This window comes from Ursus americanus, chromosome 26, assembly GCF_024610735.1.
Source record: "Ursus americanus isolate L20-20 chromosome 26, mUrsAme1.1.p, whole genome shotgun sequence".
Taxonomy (NCBI): domain Eukaryota; kingdom Metazoa; phylum Chordata; class Mammalia; order Carnivora; family Ursidae; genus Ursus; species Ursus americanus.
This window is the reverse complement of record NC_142152.1, coordinates 14,717,454-14,738,825: the sequence shown is the minus strand read 5'-3', so window position 1 is coordinate 14,738,825 and position 21,372 is coordinate 14,717,454. Positions and strand designations below refer to the sequence as shown.

At 51.5% G+C, this 21,372-nt stretch overlaps 1 long non-coding RNA gene across 1 annotated transcript in view; it reads left to right on the top strand.

Annotated features, from left to right (window-relative positions):
• The window catches only part of LOC123799071 (uncharacterized), a 77,231-nt gene extending 63,262 nt beyond the window's left edge, over positions 1-13,969 (top strand). Inside the window, exons 2-3 of the long non-coding RNA XR_006781492.2 lie at positions 10,025-10,182; positions 13,046-13,969. This is a non-coding gene — a long non-coding RNA (uncharacterized LOC123799071). The remainder of the gene's footprint in view (positions 1-10,024; positions 10,183-13,045) is intronic.
• The last annotated feature ends 7,403 nt before the right edge of the window (positions 13,970-21,372 follow it).

Sequence of the window (21,372 nt, the reverse complement as noted above, 5' to 3'; positions counted from 1 at the left end):
GAATATTGCAATAATGGGAGTGAAATGAATTTTTTGGTTTCCCAGTGCATACGAAGTTATGTTCACACTATACTATAGGCTATTAAGTGTGGGATAGCATTACGTCTACGAACACAATATATCCCTTCATTAAAAATGCTGACCATCATCTGAGCTTTCGGCGAGTTGAAATCACGGATCACAGATCACCATACCAAATACAACAATAAGGAAAAAGTGAAATATCGTGAGGATTACCAAAACGTGACCCAGACACACTGTCGGGATGTGGTGCCCATAGACTTCCCCCATGCACGGTTGCCGCAAACCTTCAATTTGTGAAAAACAAACAAACCCCACAATATCTGAGAAGGGCAATAAAGGAGGTATGCTTGTGGCCAACATTTTAGAAAAGGCAAAACTACAGGAACAAAAAAACTAGTTTTCAGGGCTAGAGCCTGGGGCAGGGGTGGAGCAGGAACACAGGAGAATTTAGGGGGTGATAGAACTGTTCCATATCTTACCCGTGATGGTTACATGACTGCATGCATTTTGTCAAAATCCATAGGACTGGATTTTAAAATGCATGAATTTTACCATATGGAAATTATATCTTAACAAACTTGACTTTAAAAAAACACAGTGCACAAGGTTATAGAACCTCATCTTATAACTTGGCTCTAGGCCTGGGAGTTGGGGAGACTCAGCTTTGGTCTAGTTCCTGGCAGCCATTCTGCCCCCTAGGACCCCACCCACCCACCAATGGAAACCTTGCTCTTTGTGATGTCAGAGGGCCAGAAGGGGAACCGTTAATGAGCCCCTCCTCTGCGGTGTTGTGGTCCCCGTTTTTATTAAATCCAAGTGCCCCTGGGAGGGCGAATAACTTAAGTTGAGGGAGGCTTTGGCAGAATGAGAGAGGGGGATGGAAGGATGGGAAGGGAAACAGTTTCCATGAGGTTGAAGAAGGGTGGGCGGTGGAGTGGGAAGTAAGCCTTCAGTTTGGTTGGGGGCACTGGGCTGTCCTCATGCATTGTGAGTATGTCGGGGGCAGGGTATTAGCTGCATGGAAGGTAGACCCCCTCATGGCTTTGGCTTAGTATACGAAATCCTCTTTCCCCACCTGGCAAGCACAGCCCCTGCCTGGGCTTCCTTCCCTAGCACCTTCCTCCTCTGCTTCCTAATTATCCAATCCCAATTACGGGTTGCCCAGACAGGTTGGGGGGATGATTTCTTTATGGCATCTAAACACAAAAGACCTCAGCATCTTCTCGCCCACATATTTCCACTCTGAGTCCCTCAGGGTTCAGATCACCTTAGGCATTTCTGTCCTGTTGGAAATTTCCTTGTCAGAGGGGAGCAGAAGGTCTAAGTAGGCTGCAGGGCCCCAGGCTTCAGTGGTCTTGTGATGCAAATTATGGGGTGGGAGGATTGGTAAGGGCATCTGCTTGGCTTGTATTTGTTTCTACAGCATTTTCTTCAAATGTGCCATTCACTTTCCCACCACAGGGCCTTTGCACACACTGTTCCCTCTCTCTGGGGGTTCTCAGTTTCTGAAGCTTAATTTAACCACCATTTACTATGCTTTACTATGTGCCTGCTATGGAGGATGCAGAAGGAAATAAGACTAGTCTTTTTATGGTAAGAAAAACTTTGGCCTAGGGAGATGGTGGTAAAAACAGCAGCGGCAACAAAGGCAGGGCCATTTCAGGAGCAGTCACCATGGGCCAGGCAGGCATTTATGCAGACAGCGTCATTCAAAACTCAGCAGTCCTAAACGCTTCTCATTACTATTATTCCCTTTTTCTAAGTGAGGACACCGAGTGAGGCTCAGAGAGGTTAAGTTGTTTGCTGGGCTGGCCCATGGCAGGGTTGGAACTGAGTCCGGGCCTCTGGATCTCCGAAGTCATGTTTATGACCACAGCATCATCCCACCCTCTGCCCCACGTGGAGGAAAGCCACCATCCAATCCCAGCTCCAACCTGGCAGGCCTTGGAGTCGATTTGCCAGAGAAGGAGTGAAAAACAAAGAGGATGCTGGTCTATTCCGCGGGATGCAGGCTGTAGCTGGAGAGGCCAGCCCAAGCCTGGGCAAAGGAGGCTGGGTAGGGATGTGGCATGCACTGGCCAGCTGGCCCCCACCTTTCCTGCAGGACCCTTCCCTCTCAGTGTATTCACAGGGGGCGTTTTCCAAGGTGTGACGTACAGGACTGCCTCCTTAGGGGGACCAGAGGCTTCAGGAAGGTACTCCCAGGGTGAGCCTTCCTGGCTTGAGGCTCTCGCGTTCCATATTTTGGACAGAGGGAAGGCATACACTGGATGTTAAGTCCACAGCAGACCAGTAAGTCAGAGTCCCGGTTGGGCTCTGCTGTCTAGTAAACCAAAGACGATCATTCATGAATAATGTGGGCGTGATATTGTGTAACAGGGCTGGTGGATGGGCTGGGGGGGGGGTGACTCATTTCTGGAGGTCTTGAATCAGACCACTGTTATTTCCTTTGGCTTCCAGTGGACCTAACCCAGACTCCCCTCAACACCTACCTGCCTCAGTCACTGAATCAGAGATGTGGGCTCTGGTAGGCTGTGGAGAGCTGCGACCTTAATGCGCGCCGAGGCCAGTTAGAGAAAGATGCTTTGAGGAGGAAGCAGCCTTGCAGGCTTTATGGAAGGGCTGTGGGACAAAGCAGATGAGGGGGCCTGGTCCAGGTGAGGTGATACTCAGACCACAGAGAGAGGGGCGTGCCGTATTTTCATTGGAACCAAGAAAGCTCAGAGGGAGGAGAGACAAAATCTGATCCCGGAGAAAGATTAGACTCTCTTTTCTCTCCCTCTCTCCCCTCCTCGCAAGAGCTGGAGAGAGAAGCAGAACTGGTAAGAGTCTTGTGATAAAGGCAGCCTTTGGCAAGGCGGTGGATGGTGCCTGCATGGCAGCTGTCTCGAAAATGTCCCTGAGGGTAACCTGCCCAGTTGGAGCCAGGAGCTAGTGAACTGAATGCCTATGTGGGTCTGTCAGGCAACCAGCAGGCAGGGGCTCCCACGGCCCCAGGGCATCTGGACATCCCCAGAGGAGCAGAGCAGGGACACCCTCCTCCTGGGGTAGCTCCCTGAAGGCAGAGTGGAGTCTTCTTTTCTCAGCACCCTCCTCCCTCCCACCCTCCTCTCTCCCTCCTGCCCTCCTCCCTCTCTCCGCACCATCAGTGCTTCCCGAACTTTGGACGGAGTAAGCAAAAGCTCATCAAGGAAAAGAGGCCCAAAAGATACCGGGTGGGTGACTCTGGGGCAGTCACCGTGGGCAGTCAGGCCTCTGGAGCCAAGAGGGGCATTTGACACACTGTGCGGGTCCGAGTGGGAGGTGCCAGGCCACAGAGTCAGGGCTCCCCTGACAGTCAGGATTGGTGCCCAGCTTTAAGCAAACCCGAGATACATGGCAATTATCCAAATTATCTAGATTGTATGAAAAACGCTGTACAAAGATTGACCCCTCCTGAGACATGTAAAATTATTACTTGAATTGCACTATTTTAGCCCCCAGACAGATTCGGGGAACATATCTATTGCACGAAGCCTGTTGTTTTCATGTGAAATGTGCGAATGACAGGTTATTGAACTCCTGGGTCTTTGTTTTGTTACCCATCTCCGCCGTGACCTCAGAAGCCCCATGCCCAGGACAATTTGCTCCACAGTTGGCCTGGACTTCTGGATGACATGAGCTGCAGAAATGCGGGTTGTGCTGCTTAGGGTTTGCTCGGCAGGCTAGACCCGGGGCTGGCAGTTCTCCCCCCTCTACAATAGGAAGCTGAAACACTGGCAGGGTAGGCTTCCTTGCTCTGGGGCACCAGCCCAGGCATCACCAGATGCGAGCCCTGGAAGGGATGCAGAGACCCTAGTCCAACCCTTTCCTTCCTGGGAGTTCCTCCTGGAAGATTCCAAAGGCTGCTCTGTGGCTGTGTGGACATAGAAAACACAGTCACTCATGCTGTTCCTGCTCCTGCCCACCCCTGTCTGCATACATTGCCAGGCCCTATGCACTTTGCCCCAGATCTCACCCGTCTCGCTCACCTCTTTCCTGGGAGAGAGACAGTTCCACGCACGTGCTGTACTAACGCTGCTCAGCTAATTTGAGGGGGTTGGAGCAATGCGTATTTTCTGAGCACAGCCTCTGGCAGAAAAGCCTATCTGACTCAGTGCTTCTGGCCAGTGGGGTAAACAAAAGCACGGTCTGAGCACGGCGTGCCATACAAAGAAGCTAGTGGTGAGTGTTCACGGGAAGCCGTGGGCTAGAACACAGCAGTCTCCTCACTTTCCCTACCTTCTTTCCTACCTTCCTCAGCCCCTCTTGGCACATGTCCTCTGAAACTCAGCTACAAACTCCCAGATTCCTTGGTGTGCATGGCGTTCACAGCCTTGCCCCCCTGCCCTCCCAGGCCCCCAACACCTCCCTCCACATTCTCACGTGCTGTTCATACTCATCCACCGAACGCAGGCACCAGCGGTGGGCTTGGTGGCTCCTGGGCCTTTGCACCTGCTGTTCCCTGGGCCTAAAACATGCTTGTTTCTCTGAGAAGCTACTCATCTTTCAAACCCAAATCAAATCTCCCTGCCTGGGGTCTTCCCTGGGTCCCCACAGAGAGGGTTAGGCTGTCTCAGGGAGAGTTGGTGGCCTCATTGAGGGATAGGTGACCTCGCTGGCCTCCTGTCTCATTCCCCTGCCAGAGTGACCCCGTCAGGAGCTCCCGCTGCACCCCGCAGTAGTAGGCCCTCAATAAACGGTCACGTGAGCGAAGCAATGCGTGAAGGAGCTAGCGGCAGCTTGAGAAAAGGAAACAGAGACACATCCTTCATGGGGAAACTGGCCTCTGAGAACCTTATTTGGGGTGTCCTCTCCAGAGGTCGGCTTCGGGTGCTGCTTCTCCCCCTCCTGCCCTCAGTGCAAAGAAGTTCCTCAGGGGGTGGACCACCTGCCCGGCCTCCTCCAGGGATTTCTTCCTTGATGCTCGCTTGCGGCTTCTCTGGTCAGTCCAGCGCAGGACTTGCACAGCTGCTGGGGACTCATTGCCCGAGAAAGCCTGGGGATCTGGTGTGGGCTAACTCGGAGGAAGGACCTTACGCTGTGCAGTGAGATAGAGTCCACCCAGGGGCTGCAGCAAGAACCGACAGGAAGGCGAGGCTCCTAGGTTTAGGGAGGATTTCTTTCCAGGGTGGGGAAATCACAAGGACAATTGATTGAGTTGAGGTTGGGCTGGATGGGGTTTGGGGGCCAAGGCAGGGGTGGGGACAGGGAGTGAATGTCTGGGGCTGGCAGTGGGAAGGGAAGGTGTGGGCGAGGTTTCACTGGAAGGGAAGAAGGGAACGTGAGTGCAGGTGGCTCAGTGGCCCAGCTCTGCAGCAGCGGAATCTTCAGTCCCTGCAAGGATCCGCAGGAGAGCTGGAAAAAGAAAAAGAAAAATGAAGGAAGCACAGGGGCCAGGATCTTGGTGGACAGCCGAGTAGCTTGGAAGTGCTAACTGGCACCGAGGTTGCTGGGTGCACAGGCGAAGAAGCAGGAAATGGACTTTAGGACGAGGCCCATGCCGGAGTGGTTCTGGACATTCCCCCTCTTCCTCACAGCACAGCCTTCGGGGAATCCCAGGGATCTGGGGCCCAGGATAGGTCCCTGAGGGACCCTGGCCCCGCACAGCTGAGTCTGTTTCCCCACAGGCCCCCACCCCGCCCCTGGCAGTTTGGATACTAATAGCCCACGGCACCCCAGGAGGGGGCGAATGGGGATCCATTTGTTTTTCCAGAGTTTGACCTCTGGGTAAAACTCTTCCCCCAAAATGTGCCGGTTTAAGTGAAAGCGATAAATCAGCCCCTTTGAAATGCAGAAGCAGCTTGGGGAAGCCCCCTTTGATATGCAGCTTGGAAACGGGGCACTTAAAACCTGGGTTAATTCTCCGTCCGGCTTTATTGGAGGCCGAGAAAGGGAAGAGGAGGAAACCCAGGGCCGCTCATTAAGTCTGGGGCACTTGAAAGGCCTGGGGCAGGGGCCGAGCGGCCGCTAAGAGATCACGGAGGCACAGCGGCCCTGGGAAAAGCATCCCTGTCCCCACCAACTCTAATCCCGGTTCCCACCCAGACAGATGAGACGCGGGGGTGGGGGTGTGGGGGGCGGTGGAGCGGAGGGGCCGGGCCGGCGGGCCGGGAGAGGCTCCCAAGGATGGGGAGGCGGTTGCTGTGGAAACGGAGTCGGGGCGCCTCAGAGGAGAAAGCCAAGGGCCAACCTAGCGATTTCCTGAAAGAAGCAGAGAATTCAAGAGTGTGTATCTCACTCCTGGGGCAGCTCCTGCTCTCAGAGGCCTGGGGGCTGCAGCCCCTCCATGGGAGCCAGGCGGGTCGGCCTGCCTGTACTTGCCTCCGGGGCCCTGCTCGGGCCCTTCATTAGAAACATCTGCTCCTCGTGGCACTCCATGTCACAGGGTGGCCCGAGGGCTCTGTGTAAGTTTCAGGCAGGGGTGGGGCTCTGGGGACTTGCGGCTTCCACCGCCCAGCTCCAGGCTCCAGAAGGGAGGAAAGGCTGAGTGTGGCACCGAGGCCACTTGGTGCCAGTGAGGTGACCCTGTGTCCTGGATTTCAGGATGGTTCCCCCTGCTGTCCCCACAGGCGACAAGTCCGCGTCTTGGATGGGTCAGGCAGAAGGCTCTGGTTTAAAGCTGGGACAGGCAGCCGGGTAACTGTACAGCAGGACCCCCTAGAGCTTCCGAAGCGTAGCACCCATGGCTGCTGGCCAGTCCTGCCTCCTCCAGGGTCCGTGGGCTCTGCCGTGGGCTGTGGGCAGGGGTGCGCAGGAGACTGGTTGCTGCCTTCCCGCCCCTGCTCTGCCTGCTCCGTTTTCTCTTGTGTGTCGTTTCTGTGCAGGGAGGTGGGGGGTGGTGGAGGATGGGAGCGGAAAAAGTAGAAAGCTGACCCTTTAGAGCTTGGTCCTCCCATTTGAGACAGGCCAGGGTGGACAACAGCTGATAGGTTCCTGTCACCCCCTTGCCCCCTCTGACCTTGGGGTGCTGAATTCTGGGGAACGCATTCATCGTGCAGCTGGGCTGGCCGCTGCCCCACAAAGGTCCTGCCTCAGTGGGCCCAGGGCTTCGCATACAGAGATGCTTGGGTGAGCCTAGCAGCCAGTGACAGGCCTTTTCTGAGCCCTCCACACATCTCCCCAGTCCCTCCCTCATCACGGGAATCCAGAACCCGTGTCCATTTGCAGGCCTTCCACCCCCACCTGTACCTCCCACCCAGACGCCAACCCACCTTGGGCCTCTCAGGGCCTCAGGGGGCTGCCAGGACCTCCCAAAGCCTTTCCCTGTGTTAGAACAACGTGCTCACAATTGCAGACCTACACTAGGTCTCGGACAAGGAGTCAACTGAATAAATCACAGAAATGACTCACTGTAAACTCTTTTAACTCCGGGCAAGCTGAAAGCCCCTGGAAGGCAAGAGCAAAGCAAGGATTTTTCTGTCTGCCACTCCCTACCCTTGAGAGATGTGAGGGAGGAGTGGCAAAGGACCAGGCCCAGCTCCCACAGAGCTTCTGCCCACCTCCAAGTTCCTGTCCTGCCCCTGGGGTGGCCGAGAGGAGGGAGGCTTCCCTGTCCCGCTTTGTCATGCCTCTCTCTGCACTAATCAGCTTTAGTCTCCAGATTAAATTAACTGACTGGAGCATTTCAGCAGGGCTGAAGCAGCAGGAGCTGGGGTACACAAGCCAGCTCCATGGGCTTCTAGAAGCCCAGTGCAGAGGCACCATTTTGTTCTTGCCTCCTCCCCAGCTGCAGAGAAGGAGGGGCTTGGGAAAGGGGGGTGGGAGACAGCCTCACAAAATGCCTGCTTGGAAGCAGAGCCGAGGGGGATGAAGAAATCTGGGCAGGCCAACTGGGGATACAGTCCACTGAAGGCCCCACAGACAAAGGGAAAGATGATGGAAAAAGAGGAGATATGTGGGTCCAGAGAAAGGAAGGCAGGCGAGAGAAGGCCGACCACAGTGGCCGGGGGAAATGGCAGAGCCAACCCCTGGTCAAAGGCCAAAGTTGCATTGTCGGAGGTGTTTCCGGGAAGAAGGTCGGTGGTGGCGGTGGTGATGGTGGGGTGGATGTGTGTGCCTGCCTTTGTGTGGGCAGGAGACAGGAGTGCGCGCGCTCGCGCGCGCGCGCTCTCTCTCTCTCTCTCTCTCTCTCTCTCTCTCGTAGGCCGGTGCCAGAAACTGCTGCATTCCTCTTAACCCCAAAGCCAGCCCCCTTTCCAAAATGCTTTCTCATTATTCGCAGGCACATTTTTCTCCGCCACACTCGGCTCTTGTTTCGACGTCTCTATATGCTCGCTGCACTTGAGGCTCTTCCCTGCTCTGTGGTGCGCCTGTAAAAACACCTGCGTTTTATTAATGCTGCCTGGAGCCGGGCTGGGCCGGCCCCTCCGCTCGCCCCCTGCTCGCCTTCTCTGCCAGGCTCAGTGAAGCACAGCCCCAGCGTTAACCCTGTGTGGCTGGGTCTCTGTCCCGCGAGGGCTGCAGACCCCGCAGAGCAGGTGGGGCTCCCCTACGGCCCCGAGATGACGGGGCAGGCATTGGGGGGGGGGGGCTGCCTTGGCTCCATGCTTTCCTTGCCCTGGACTTGTGATCTGCTTCTCTTATCACTGCTCCTCAGTTTCTCTCTCCAGAATGTGAGAACATCGTTTTCTCTTGAAAGGAATCCTGGCAAACTTCTAAGCCAAAGCCCTTAGAAGCCTGGCCCTTTAAGTATCTACTCCGTCCTCTTGCCTCCAGGAACCATTGAGACGAAAACCATCCCGAAAAAGAGCTGCTTTCCTCTTTAAAATCTTTTAAATAAGGAAAGCATGAAGAATACAAATGCCCCATAATCCTATCACCCTGAGAGTCCTGTTAACATTTCTTTTAATGCAATACGGGCACATGACTGAAAAAAAAAAAAAAAGCATAGAGGTATCACATGAAACTTAAGTTTTTCCTCCCTCAAACCACAGTTGTTCCTCCCCAAGGTAATAATTCTTAACAGTTTGTGTATCCTTCCAGGGAAAGAATTTGGGTATATACTGACATTTTTTTTTTTTAAATAAAAATAAGTCTGGACTTCTTGCCATATCAGCACACGGAGACCCCCTTCGTTCTTTTTAACGGTTGCGTATTAATTCGTGGTATGGCTGCACTAAGGTTTATTTAACCAGTCTCCTAGTAATGGACTCCAAGGCTGCTTCCAGTTTCGAATCTTCCAAACACGGCTGTAGTGAGGATCTTCGGACATCTGCCTTGGGTGGACATGTATGAGGATATCTGCAGGGAAATTCCTCCGAACGCACTTGCTGGGTCAAAGGACATGTTCATTTGTCTACTCTTTTTAAAAAAGAGTTGTTTTTTTCCCCCCTGTCCTCCTCCATTTCTTTTCTATCAGGCAAACTCCTAGTCATTGATTAGAATGCAGTTCAAATTTGTCTCCTCTGTGAAGCCTTCCCTGATTGATCCAGGAGCCTGCTGGCTTTGCCTTCCATGCTTCCTTTGCCCTCTTACCCAAAGCCTTATTGTAGCTCAATTTTTTAGAGTGTTTGTTCTCTATACAGGATTGCAATATGAGCTCATTGACATCTCTCTTGGGCACGATGCTTTTGTCTTTTTTGTTTGTTTGTTTAAGATTTTATTTATTTGAGAGAGAGAGCACAAGCAGGGTGGGGGTGGGGAGCAACAGAGGGAGAAGGAGAAGCAGACTCCCTACTGAGCAGGGGCTCCGTCCCAGGACCCCCGGGATCATGACCTGAGCCGAAGGCAGACGCTTAACCAACTGAGCCACCCAGGCACCCCCGCTTTTGTCTTAAAATTTTTCTTTGTGCAGTTCCACTCCTGGGTATGTACCCAAAAGAACTGAAAGCAGGGACTCGAGCAGGTATTTGTACGTCCGTGTTCGGAGTAATGTTATTCACAATAGCCAGCAAGTAGAAACAACCCAAATGTCCATGACAGGTGAACAGATAAAATGTGGTACCGTAGTCTCCCTTATCTGCTGTTTTGTTTTCCCCAGTTTCGGTCACCTGTGGTCCATTGCTGGAAACACACGATCCTCCCGATGTATCTTCGGAAGGTCAGTAGGAGCCTAACGCTGCATCTCGGCGCCTACGTCATCCCCTCCCCTCATCTCATCACATAGGCGTTTTATCATCTCACATCATCACAGGAGCGGTGAGTATAGTATAGTAAGATCTTTGAGAGAGAGACCATAGTCACATCAATTTTATTACAGTATATCATAAAAATTGTTCTATTTTAATTTTAGTTGTTATTATTCTCTTACTATCCCTAATTTAGAAATTAAACTTTATCCTAGGTATGTATGTATAGGGAAAAACACACTATATATAGAGTCCAGTACTATCCGTGGTTTCAGGCATCCATTGGGAGTCTTAGAATATATCCCCTGTGGGGAGATTTTATACACACACACACACACACACACACACACACACACACACACACATAACAGGAGCCCTAAAAGGAATGAAGTCAGGACACATGCTACCACATGGCTGAACCTTGAAGAAGGTATTATGCGAAGTGAAATAAACCAGTCACACAAAAAAGACCAATGTTGGGTGATTCCACTCATATGAGGTGCATAGCGTAGTCAAACTGACAGAGACAGAGGACGGAATGGTGGCTGCCAGAGGCTGGGGAGAGAGAGAAGGGGAGTTTGTGTTTGAGGAGCACAGAGTTTGAGAAGGTGAAAAGTCCTGTGGACGGATGGTGCTTATGGTCGCACAGAATGTTCGCCGTGCCACCGACCCGCACCCTTCAGCATGCTGAGGATGACAAATCTAGTGTTAGCATATTTTACCACAGTGAAAGAATTCCACCATGTCATAGACTCAAAGTTCTTTGCAAGCTCTCTCCGTGGGTCGATGTTACCATCCCCGTACTTCAAGGCAATGCTGACCCATCCAGGACGGGAGAGTACTTATCCTATTTTCAGATATTTCCAGGGAAGGGAGCCCATTACATTATTAGGCAATCTTTTCCAGTGTCTCAAAACCCCAGACATTCTTGGTACCAGACCTTTCCTGCTGCACCTGAAGTTAATTTTTTCTTGGTCAGTAAGTGCTTTGTCAGGCCACTGACTCTTCACACACTCAGAGGCTCTTGTTACAACTCCCCCCCAACCCCCGCCAGTCTGGGCCAAAGGCACCAAGTAACAGTCTTGTGGGTGGACTTTGAGGGCCTCGTGAGACTTCCTCTCGTGCTTGCCTCTCACCAGAATGATGGATGGAAGGAGCCCACCCATCTCTTACTTCATTTGAGATGCAGTTTGTGGGGCACTAGAGCCTCTTTCTCTCTCTTGGCTCTCCCCTCTGCACCCTTCTGTTGAAAGCCTTTGGCTGACAGGGTGGACCCCCCCCCCCCAAGGACGGGGACAGAACCGGTGACTCATTTCAGTAAGCCCCTTAGACTCTCCTCTGACCAGAGACCACATGGCCCCTTAATGAGCTGCTTAGAAGGTATGCTTGGCTGGTGTGTTCTCCTAGGCCTGGAAGATGCTGACCTTGTCGGCTTAGAAACATCAAAGGGCTAATGAGGGAAGAACAGGGGCTGAGAAAGACACCATCACCTGGCTTGCAAGGCCCAATGCGGCTGAGAAATGTTGTCAGGAACTTGGAGGAAGTGGGGCCTTCTCTGTTGTGAGGACCTGCCCTCAATCCCCTTCTGGAGCACAGGAAGGGGGGTGAAGCTAAATGGTGGCCCCACACTTGGTGGCTCAGATGTCACTGCTACCACAAAGGGAAGTCCGTGTGGGGGTGGGCACTTCCAGAGAACTCGTTCACCTGCAATTTGGGGGATAATAACATCACCCCTGTGTTCCTGGGGCAGGCCCGTCAGCCTCGGGTGGTATTATGTTGGTCAATGGGCTTGGGTTGGTGCTGACATTTCTGATTTCAACTCATGGTTTATATGAAGGACCTGGCCTCGAGAAGAGGGCTGAGCCCTGAGGAAGACAACAGCCCTCACAGGTCCTTCAAGAGGACTTATGGGATGAGGAAGGAGAGTCCCCACGGGTCAGTGCAGTACCTGGGGTTTCATATGAACTAGACGCACACAGACATTCATGGAGTTTGTGCGTCATAAGCTGGTCTCAGTCCTTGACGTTTCCCAATAAGCTGGAATGTGGAACAGAGTGAACTCCAGATGCTCTGGTAGAATTTTCGTTACGTTCGGGCAGCTCAAGGGCTGTCCCCTATCGACAAGCACTTCGGAAATGCTAGTATTCGTGTTTGGTTGTTTATGTTTCTTTCTTTAAAATCACAGTGTATGTGTTTATTTGTTGTTATATTTATTCCTATCACATCCTCCCACCCCCAGACCACCCACCCGAGGAGCTGGTTTCAGGAATCACAGTCATGTGCTGCAGAAGGTATGGGAAAGGTTGCTGGGTCTCACATGAAGAAAGGGATTCTATCTGTGTTATTCACCACTGGATTCCCAGGACCTTGCACACTGCAGGCAGATAGAGGCTCTGATTCATGGCTGATGAATCTTACAGAGAGGAGAGAGTTCACTTGAGTTGCCTGATATTCCTCAGCAGATCAGCAATGGAACCAGGAGGAGAATCTCCTCTTCCAACTTACAGGCCAGTTCTCCGCAGGAAGCCATGCCTGTCTCTTTATAAGCGTCCTGTGGCTGGCTTTAGGTGTCAAGTAGCTCTCCCAGGGGAAGCAGAGGACAGGGCCGAGTCTTGAAGCTCAGGACTGGCTTTGAGACAGTGCCTCTGACAGGATGGGCAGGGCTCAAGGGCCTTGAAGGCCCTTCCTGCAGCAATCGGCAGGGGCACTGGCGTGGTCCTTGGGCTGGAGTTCCCTTGGCCTAGAATTGCCAAACAGCCGAATGTGAGGGTGCTGATCACTGGAGGAGGTCCTGGAAAGGGTCTTCTCGTAGCCTGACCCTTGGAGCTGAGGCAGGGCTGGGCCGTCTCTAGGACAGGCTCTAGAGAGCCCAGAGCAAAAGGGATAGTGCTTCGGACTTGTTCCTCCTCTTAGGGCTGGGTTCTGTTTCTTAGGGAGAAGCCTGCTTCCCCGTGGACAACTCTGACGGGATCAGAATGTGAGCCGGAGGGAAATTGTCTTTCCAAGAGTGCTCTGTGTTCAGATTGGCCATCCTTTGTGTCCTGGGACCGAGAGCTTGGGCCAGAGGCCGTGGCTGAGCCAGGCTTTACAACACCTCTGTTTGCTGTGCCATGCTTTTGGAAAGCCAACCAGGAGCACACCTGAGACTGTGGGCAGCTCCGGTCCTTCCTTTGCTCCTGTTCGTCAGACCTCCCCAGAGTCAGATGTCCTTCCACACAAACTCTTGTCGTTCAATCTGTGGCCCAAACAGCCTGAGGCCTGAGACGATGGTGGTCTTGCTGAGGCCGTCAGAATGCTCAGTCGCCGGCAGGCTCATGCCACCTCAGAAGTGATACGGCTGCCACAGGTTCCCTATGGGACCATGCGCTCACCCACTTAAAGTCCATCAAAGCACTGGGTCAGTATTCTGATCCCCTTTCTGTTCATTTGCCCTGTCATCCCGCCACCCTCTCCCACTGCTCCCCTCCCCGCCGGCCCGTTTGCCACCTCTCGGCACCACAGCCCGCAGGGACCCTGACACCTGGAACACCTCACAGAGCCAGCTTTTCTCAAGAAGGGCTCCATTGCCGTGAGGAGTCTGAAGGCGTTTTCTTTTAAGGATAAGTTGGGAGAGGGTCAGAGAGTGCTGAGAAGTTACGCCTGTTTCTTCTTTCTTTTCATTTCCCCCTCTGGGGCTGACAGACCAGATTTTTTTCTTTTTTACAGTACATTTTGGCAAGCCCCATTTTTTTCTGACAGAAAAAAAAAATAACAGGCATATTTTGGGCGATTACTCAACTGGGGTCCTTTGTGACAGGATATGCAGCTGCGTGACTAATGGAGCTGGCTTTCTCCTGGCTTCCTTCCCCTTTCAGAACTCTTGTTTACTGCCCTATACCAAAAAAAAAAAAAAAAAAAAAAAGAAAGAAAGAAAAGAAAAAAAAAAGAAAAAAAAAGGAAAAAAAAGCCATAAGCTACAGATTTTTATATAAAAAAATGCCTTGTGAGATACTCAAAGGCAATAAATCCTTCGGATATTCCATTTCTAGGGCTGCAAACTCCCCACCCTCTCCCACTTTTTCTTTTCAAATGCTTAAGCTCTTGACTCATGACATGTGAATCTTCTTCTCCCACCCCCACATCCCTGCTTTCTTCTGAACATATGTCCAGCAGATTGTGTGTGTGAGTGTGTGTGTATGTTTGGGGGGGGGAGCAAGATGGGAACCATATTTTTGGTGCTTAACTCAGCAATTGCTAAAGGAGGGAATAATGACTTCCAGGGGCCTCGGGACCTTTTTTTCCAAGGCCTGTGTGTTTCCATAATCTATGACAATTTTGTGGTGTAAGCAAAAGTTATTACAAAACATGGAACTAGCCTAATGAGGAAGGGTATGTTCTAAACAGGGAGGGACTGTCTCTTTATAGAGGAAATCCATATTTTGGCTGGCTTTGGAATTGAGACTCCTTGGGCTTCCCACAGAACTTTTGGAAGAGACTCTCTCCAGCTTGTAGTGTTCGACAACTGGAGCTGGCCTTTCAGTTTTTCTCGAGATCAAACAGCTTTCTATTGCAAAAAGCGTCTGGCCTGCGGATGGGAAGACCGAACTTGCTCGTCGGGATTGATAGAGACAGATTGGCATAGGTGAGATTCATGGTTTGTGGTCGCTTGATGAGTCTGAGCCTCAGTTGGGATCTGGAGTAGGTCGTTCAACATCTGTAGGTCTCAGTTTCTCTCATGTGAAAATTAGGATCATGTCCCCTCCTCCTAGGTGGCTGGCAGGAAGAGCGCTGACAGAAGTCCGAGGCATGGAAAGGAGTTGTGAAGAATTCAGTGATGCTTCTTCATCCAGTGGGCTGCTCGCGCTTTAAGCAGGGGAAGAGGTTTCTTCCACAAGAGCTCACGATGAACGGGACAGAGGCTATTTACAGCAGCCTGGGACACGATCTACAGGAGTGTTTCTGAGGCTGGTAGTGCCTCCAAGTTTGCCAAGTCCCTAGTCCTCTTCCACGTGGGTCTCAAAATCCGAACTCTGATCACGTTCCTTTCCTACTCAGGAAACACTCATGAAACCCAGAAGAAGGCACCACTAACCCCATCTCACCTACTCTGTTCTGTGACTAACTCATCCTTTGCCCACACGCTGCCCCAGAGATGTGAACACTGAACGCAATTTACTCAAGCCCCCAGCCCAACATTTCCCCCGATGTTGCTTGGAGTCCCCCTCCTTCTAGTCGTCTTCCCGATGCTTTCTGGTAAACCTTGCTCATTTGTCATTTCCTGTAAGAGGTCACCTAAAACTTAGCTTTTCCTAGAGTCTACACTGATTTAGGACTCCTCCAGGGAATACCCCAAACCCTCCAGCAAACCCTAGTGACTATCTTTCTTACTTTCCAGAGCTCAAGTCTAATGTCCTTGGTGAAGGCAGTTAACTTGATTGCACCACGGGGTAAACTGAGGCACCAGCCAGGGAAACAACTGGCCAGGGCTAACATACCAAGTCCTCGACACAGACAGGAATAGAAACCCCACATCCTGATTCCAGTTTGCCTGGAGCTTAAAGAGGCACCTTAGCTTGGATATCCCAGAATAGTTTCTCCCAGGCTGACCAGCTGTGAAGTGATATGTTGCAAGGGTTATTTTTTGCCTTGGCTTAACTCTTAAAAAAACACCCCAAACTTCCTAAAATCGGCCTAAGAAAATCCATTTCTCACAAAGTCGTTCGCTTGCCAAGTATAAACCTAGTATATTACATCATGGACGCCTTTGGGCCTCACTTGCAGCTTACAACGACACTTAGGTATCTGAATTAAAGTCAGAAATCACAGTTTATTGAAGGAAACAGATCATTAAGTCACTCCACTGGACTGAAGCCGTCGACATTGCTTATTTGGAGAAGCTGAATGTTGAATAATGTCCTCTTGATTTAGGTGGACCTGGACGAGCTGGAGTCATCCAACAAAGAGTGTGGCTGTCCTATGGCCTGAGGCCGGTGGGGGCTAATAGGAAGAGGGGAAGGGACAGCGGTGTGCTGGAGCTGCCTTGTGTTGGCTGAGTGTTAAATTTTCAGGAATTTTGGGAGCCGGTTGTTCAACACATCATGAAAATGAAATTATATAAACCTACAATTGAAGACATTATATTAAAACAACGGTAATAAATACTAAAAAGAGATCACATCCTAATTATTTGGCTTCAGTTTACCATTCTCCATGCTTCTGAGTTACGTGTCTCCTACATCCGTGTGGTGGGGATACCACAGAGTTGTACACCACTGTGCATCTCTCCCAACTCCACATTCCGTCATCTCATATTGGGTGTTTGGAAATCGGCCATGGTGAGAATATCGATGCCATAGATATTGGCGAACTCTGCAAATCAGGGCTTGATTTATGGTTTTGTTGATTGTCTAGACTTAAGAAAGTGATAGAGAAAATACTAACAAGGTAGATTAAATATGAAAGCATATCAGGTCTGTAGCGGTGACATTGCGAATAACACAAGGACTAGAGCCAGTATTTTCCCAATATCCAAAAATAATGATCCAGTTCAGCACTTGCTCCTGTCATTGACAAATGAGTGAAGTTCTGAAATACCTCTTTGTTGTTTCCTGGTTGTCTTATTATGGTAAGGGAAATGATCAACCGACAGTCATGTGAGTTGTACACTTGGAAAGCCGGTTGTTGGACATCACCATCCCCTTCTGGAAAGGAGTGTCCACGGACTGCTCTCTTGGGGTCCCAGCGGGAAGACCACTGTGGAATACGTGCAGCTCAGCAGTCAGGACATGGCTAAGGGACTGCTGTGGAAGAGGAAGGACTTACCTGTGGGAGGAGACCAACACAGGTGATCCAGGGTGGATCCAGAAGTCAGAGATGAGCCCGTGTGAACAGGAATGTGGAAAATGCACTAGATTGGCTGAGTTGCATGTACCACCAGATACCATCAAGGTTAGATAGTAGAGAAGCCGTAATGACTTCCACGTTCAAGGTGAGGGTTAACGCTGTATGTTCACAGTGCTTCAAATTCTCAAGGCCTTTTTTATCCATGAGCTCATGGGACCACTGGAACAGAACTGTGAGGTAGATGGGTACGTTAGCTATCAGCATCGAACCCATTTTACAGATGGGAAACTGAGGCAATGGGTGGCTAAGTAGTTCACCCAAGGTTACTCTCTCCGCATAAATGGCTAAGCTGGTGCTTGATGGGGAAACAGAAATAATACAGACTCTGCGGTCAGACACATCTGGGTTAAAAATCCAACGTTGTTATTTATGTAACTGTGGTAAACTTACTTTTAAAATCTTTTTTTTTTTTAACTTACAAAACAGGCACAACAATGCCTAGTTGTCACAAGTTTGCAATGAGGGTTAGTTTAAATGAGATAATAGGTGTAAAGGAACTGGGACTCAGGACGCTGTCAGTGAATGTTCATTTCCTTCTCTCTCCCACCACGACGTTTTAAAATTATTTGTATTTGATTTTGAAATGCAGTGTATGATTTTTTTGGCTAACACATTTATTTTTCTGATTATAATCTTTAGGTTTCAGTAAAATTATTCTGCGTAGTTTGGGCGGAAACTAATCAGAAGAGGAGGGGACAGAGGCAGAGAGGAGAGGGGGCGGGCCCGGAGACAGCTAGCCCAGGGTCCAGATTTCATAAAGGGCTCCTTCACTCACTGGTCATGGGAGAGAATCCAGCACTCTGTCATGTTCAGCAAGGCCTTTCTCTACACCAGGACTTAGAGCTCCAGATGTCCCTCCCCTTTTCTGGATCTAGGCTTCCATGTCACCACTGGCAGAGCGGGGAGGCCCAGCCTCTTAGCCCTCCGTCCCCTGAAACACAGCCTCACCGCCATGCTTTGCCTTCAGGGCAAGACCAGTCCCGTGGGAAGCAGAGTACTCAGGCCATTCCTCCCCTGCGCAGAGAAGCGGCCCGCACACCCACCAGGACTCCTGCCCCTTCTGCCCAGATTTATCTTTCTTCTTAGCCCTTGTCTTTCTATGCCCTGCTATGTGATTAATAAAACTGGATACTCCATGAGGGCGGGGCTTTTTGTTGATTTCATCTGGGACCTAGAACAGGGACAGGGACCATGGAAGGCTCTCACTTAAATAGTTACCCAAGAGAAGAGTAAAATGGGTCATCACCCCTCTCCCCAGTTTTTTCTACTTCAAACAACAGTCCATTCTTCGATGGAGCTCAGCGGACTCAGATTTGGCTCAGGCCTCACGAGCATAAATGGTGGGGGTGGAGGGTGTTGTCAGAGAGCTGAGGCGGAACTCCAGGAGGAGATGGGGGCCCTGAGGATGGTCCGCTGACTGTCCCACAGGGACCGAACGAGGCAATGAAGCTCTGTGGTTAAGAGCGTGTTGGTTAAAATCTGGCCCCTACCACTTACTTGCTATGTAATCTTGGGCAAGTTATTTTCTCTCTCTGAGTCTCAGTTTTCTTATCTGTAAAATGCAGATAAAAAGATCCGTAAGGTTATGACGCGGATTAACGAGACACAGCATGGTGAGTGCTTCGCACAGAGCCGGGCATGGAGAAACGGAGCCAGTAGCCCTCACATCACAAAGGAGGTGGAAGAGGGGGTTTGTGCCGGGTGGGTGAGCACGACTGGGGGAACCGGGAGAAGCCAGACATGCTCAAGGCCTCGGCTTCTGCAAACACAGCCAAAGCCCAACCGGCCTGGCATGGGGCGCTGCAGAGGGCCTTTGGCACATTGACACTGACCCAGGGGGACCTGGCTGAGGCTTTGGAGCTGTCACCATCACAGCCTAGCCCGACCCGGAGGCTGTTGGCGTGACTCCAGTGACTTCGCGTATATATGGCGTCTAACACAGCTTCCTCTCCTTGGGCAAAATAAGCACAAAGGTACCTCAGCCCATGGGAGAGTGTGTAAGGGGGGGGGACACCAAGGCCGAAGCCATGCCTGTGAATACGGGACGCAGGGATTCATGCAAGGCCCAGAGTGGAGGATGACGGGGTTTAGAGCGGTAGGGAGGGGAAATAGGACAAATGGGGAGGGCAGCTTCATTTTCCTTGTGCAAGACAGTCATGGTTTCATCCTGAGAGGGGACATGGTGAAAGGGCAGGAGAAGACACATCAAGGATTGGAAGTGACATGTGTGAAGGGGTCAAGTTCACGTGAAGAGGACTGGGCAGGGGAGCAGGGCAACGGGGGGCTGTACACAGGGAAGCTGCAGGTCTATGCAGCGTCGAGGCAGGCCCCGATACACCCATCACTAGGCAGACAGTCTGTCCCCGAGTGGGCTCCCTGGGGCCAGCCTGATTTAGGCCCGAAAGTCCCTCTTCTGCTTGGTATTTTAAATGCCGTGGGCGCTCAAGACCGCATGGTATACGGGAAGATAGAACTGGAATAGGGGCCAGGAGATTTAGTTCGAGGTTCCCGAAATGTGATTTTCTAGCTGCGACCTTGAGCCTCAGTTTCCTCACCTGGGACACACGGAGGACCACACCTGGCTCCTCCACCTGGTATTCAGTTTCGGGTTTGAGTGAGGCGAAGCAGTGCAAGGAGCAGCCCGTCTCCCAGGCCTCTTACTAACCCCTGTGGCCTTTGGTTCTGGGTGCTCCTCGGACCCTCACTTCAAGCCTGCCTGGCTCGTGTGGCCCCACGAAGAGAGCAGAAACGCCCTGGTTGGTTCTGACCTCCCGCTGGCCCGCCTACAAGTGGAGACAGAGTCCCGGGGTGCTGGGCGGACAGGCTTGTCCGTCAGTGAACGCAGCTCAGGCGCTAAGCGCGTGAACGGACGCCTGCAAAGCACTCTGGGCTCTTTGCTGGAAAGCCACCGGAGTGAGACAAAAGATGCTTTCCTTCTCTGCATTCCTCAGCAAGGCCCCCCTGCGCCTGCCTCGCCCTAGAAGCGCCCGAGCAGGTGTGGACGTGTGCACTTTCCTGGACGCTGGCTCTCCCCCAGACAGCGTGCAACGCAGGTGCACATTCCTCTCCCGCCGCTACCCCTGCAACTGCGGGCACGCCGCCTCCCTAATCTCCCGGGGTCTCAGTTTCCAGAGCTACAAAGTAGGAGCCACAGATACTCTAGACCTCCTGCCTGCTGGGAAATCTTCCAAAAGCTGTTATGGAAGTTTTAGATTCTCTGGGACCTCTATGGGCCAGCCTGTGTTCCCATGCCAGACGCAGCCACTTCCCAGGTTCAAGTTCAGAGCCTTTGGTGTCCCCGACTGTTACCTACCAGGAGGGTCTAGAGCCAGCCTGCCGAGACTCTGGCTTCTACTCACTAGCTGTGCGACCTGGGCAAATCACTCTAGCCTTTCCGCGCTGGTTTTCTCATCTCTCTCTCGCTCTTTTTTTTTTTTTTTTTAAATAATAAAATCCTTTTTTGTTGTTGTTGGGGAGGTTTTCTCATCTCTGCGAGGACGAATCCTGGCTGCCTTTACCCTTGCAGCTGCGGCATGAGCTCGTTCAGGTGAGTTACGAGTTAATGCAGGACTTAACACAGATGGACGAGCTCATACCGCAGATGTGAAGTGCTTAGACCAGTGCCTGGCACATAGTAAGCCTAATTATATAAGGGATACATAATAATGACAATTACTATTATCCATTTTCCACCCCAGTTATTATTCTGGTCCCATTTTCCCGACTTGCTCACCATAGCCTTAGGGCCTGGCCCCATTTCCCCTTGGCTTGCTACGACCACGAACACCCCAAGACTTGTGGAAGCAGTGGGCGGAAGAAAGGTTGCATAAAGCAGGATGGGATAGAGGATTGAGAAGAGAATGTGGCTGGGTTCGAGGGAGATGAGAAAGGCCTAAAAACAGGGTGAGGGAACAACGCCTAGGCTAACCTCTCAGAGGCCTGATAGCCCGAGGTAGTAGCAGAGTGTCTGAAATTGTTCTCACACTGGGAGTCCCCCGGCACCTACATTTTAGGTGAGTGAGGCCTCATCTTTGTGTTCCTTGTGTGGGGTGGGAACTCAGTGACTGTTCCATTGAACCACATGCAAAAACTAGTGTGCTAACCAGTTAGGGTAGTAGCTGTGGCTTCTGGGTCCCAGCCCGAGACCTTTTCTTAGCACTTCTGTTACTGAGCTGGCCCCTTAGGGAATCAGGAATTCCCTAGACACCCAAGCAAGCTGGGAGAAGAGGGGTGCTGTCTCATGCCCATTTGCCTAGACTCTGCCACTTCCCTCTGTCATTGCTTGCTTGCTTTTTTTTAGATTAATTTACTAATGGGGGGAGGGGTAGAGGGCTAGGGAGAGAGAATCTCCAAGCAGACTCCGTGCTGTGCGTAGAGC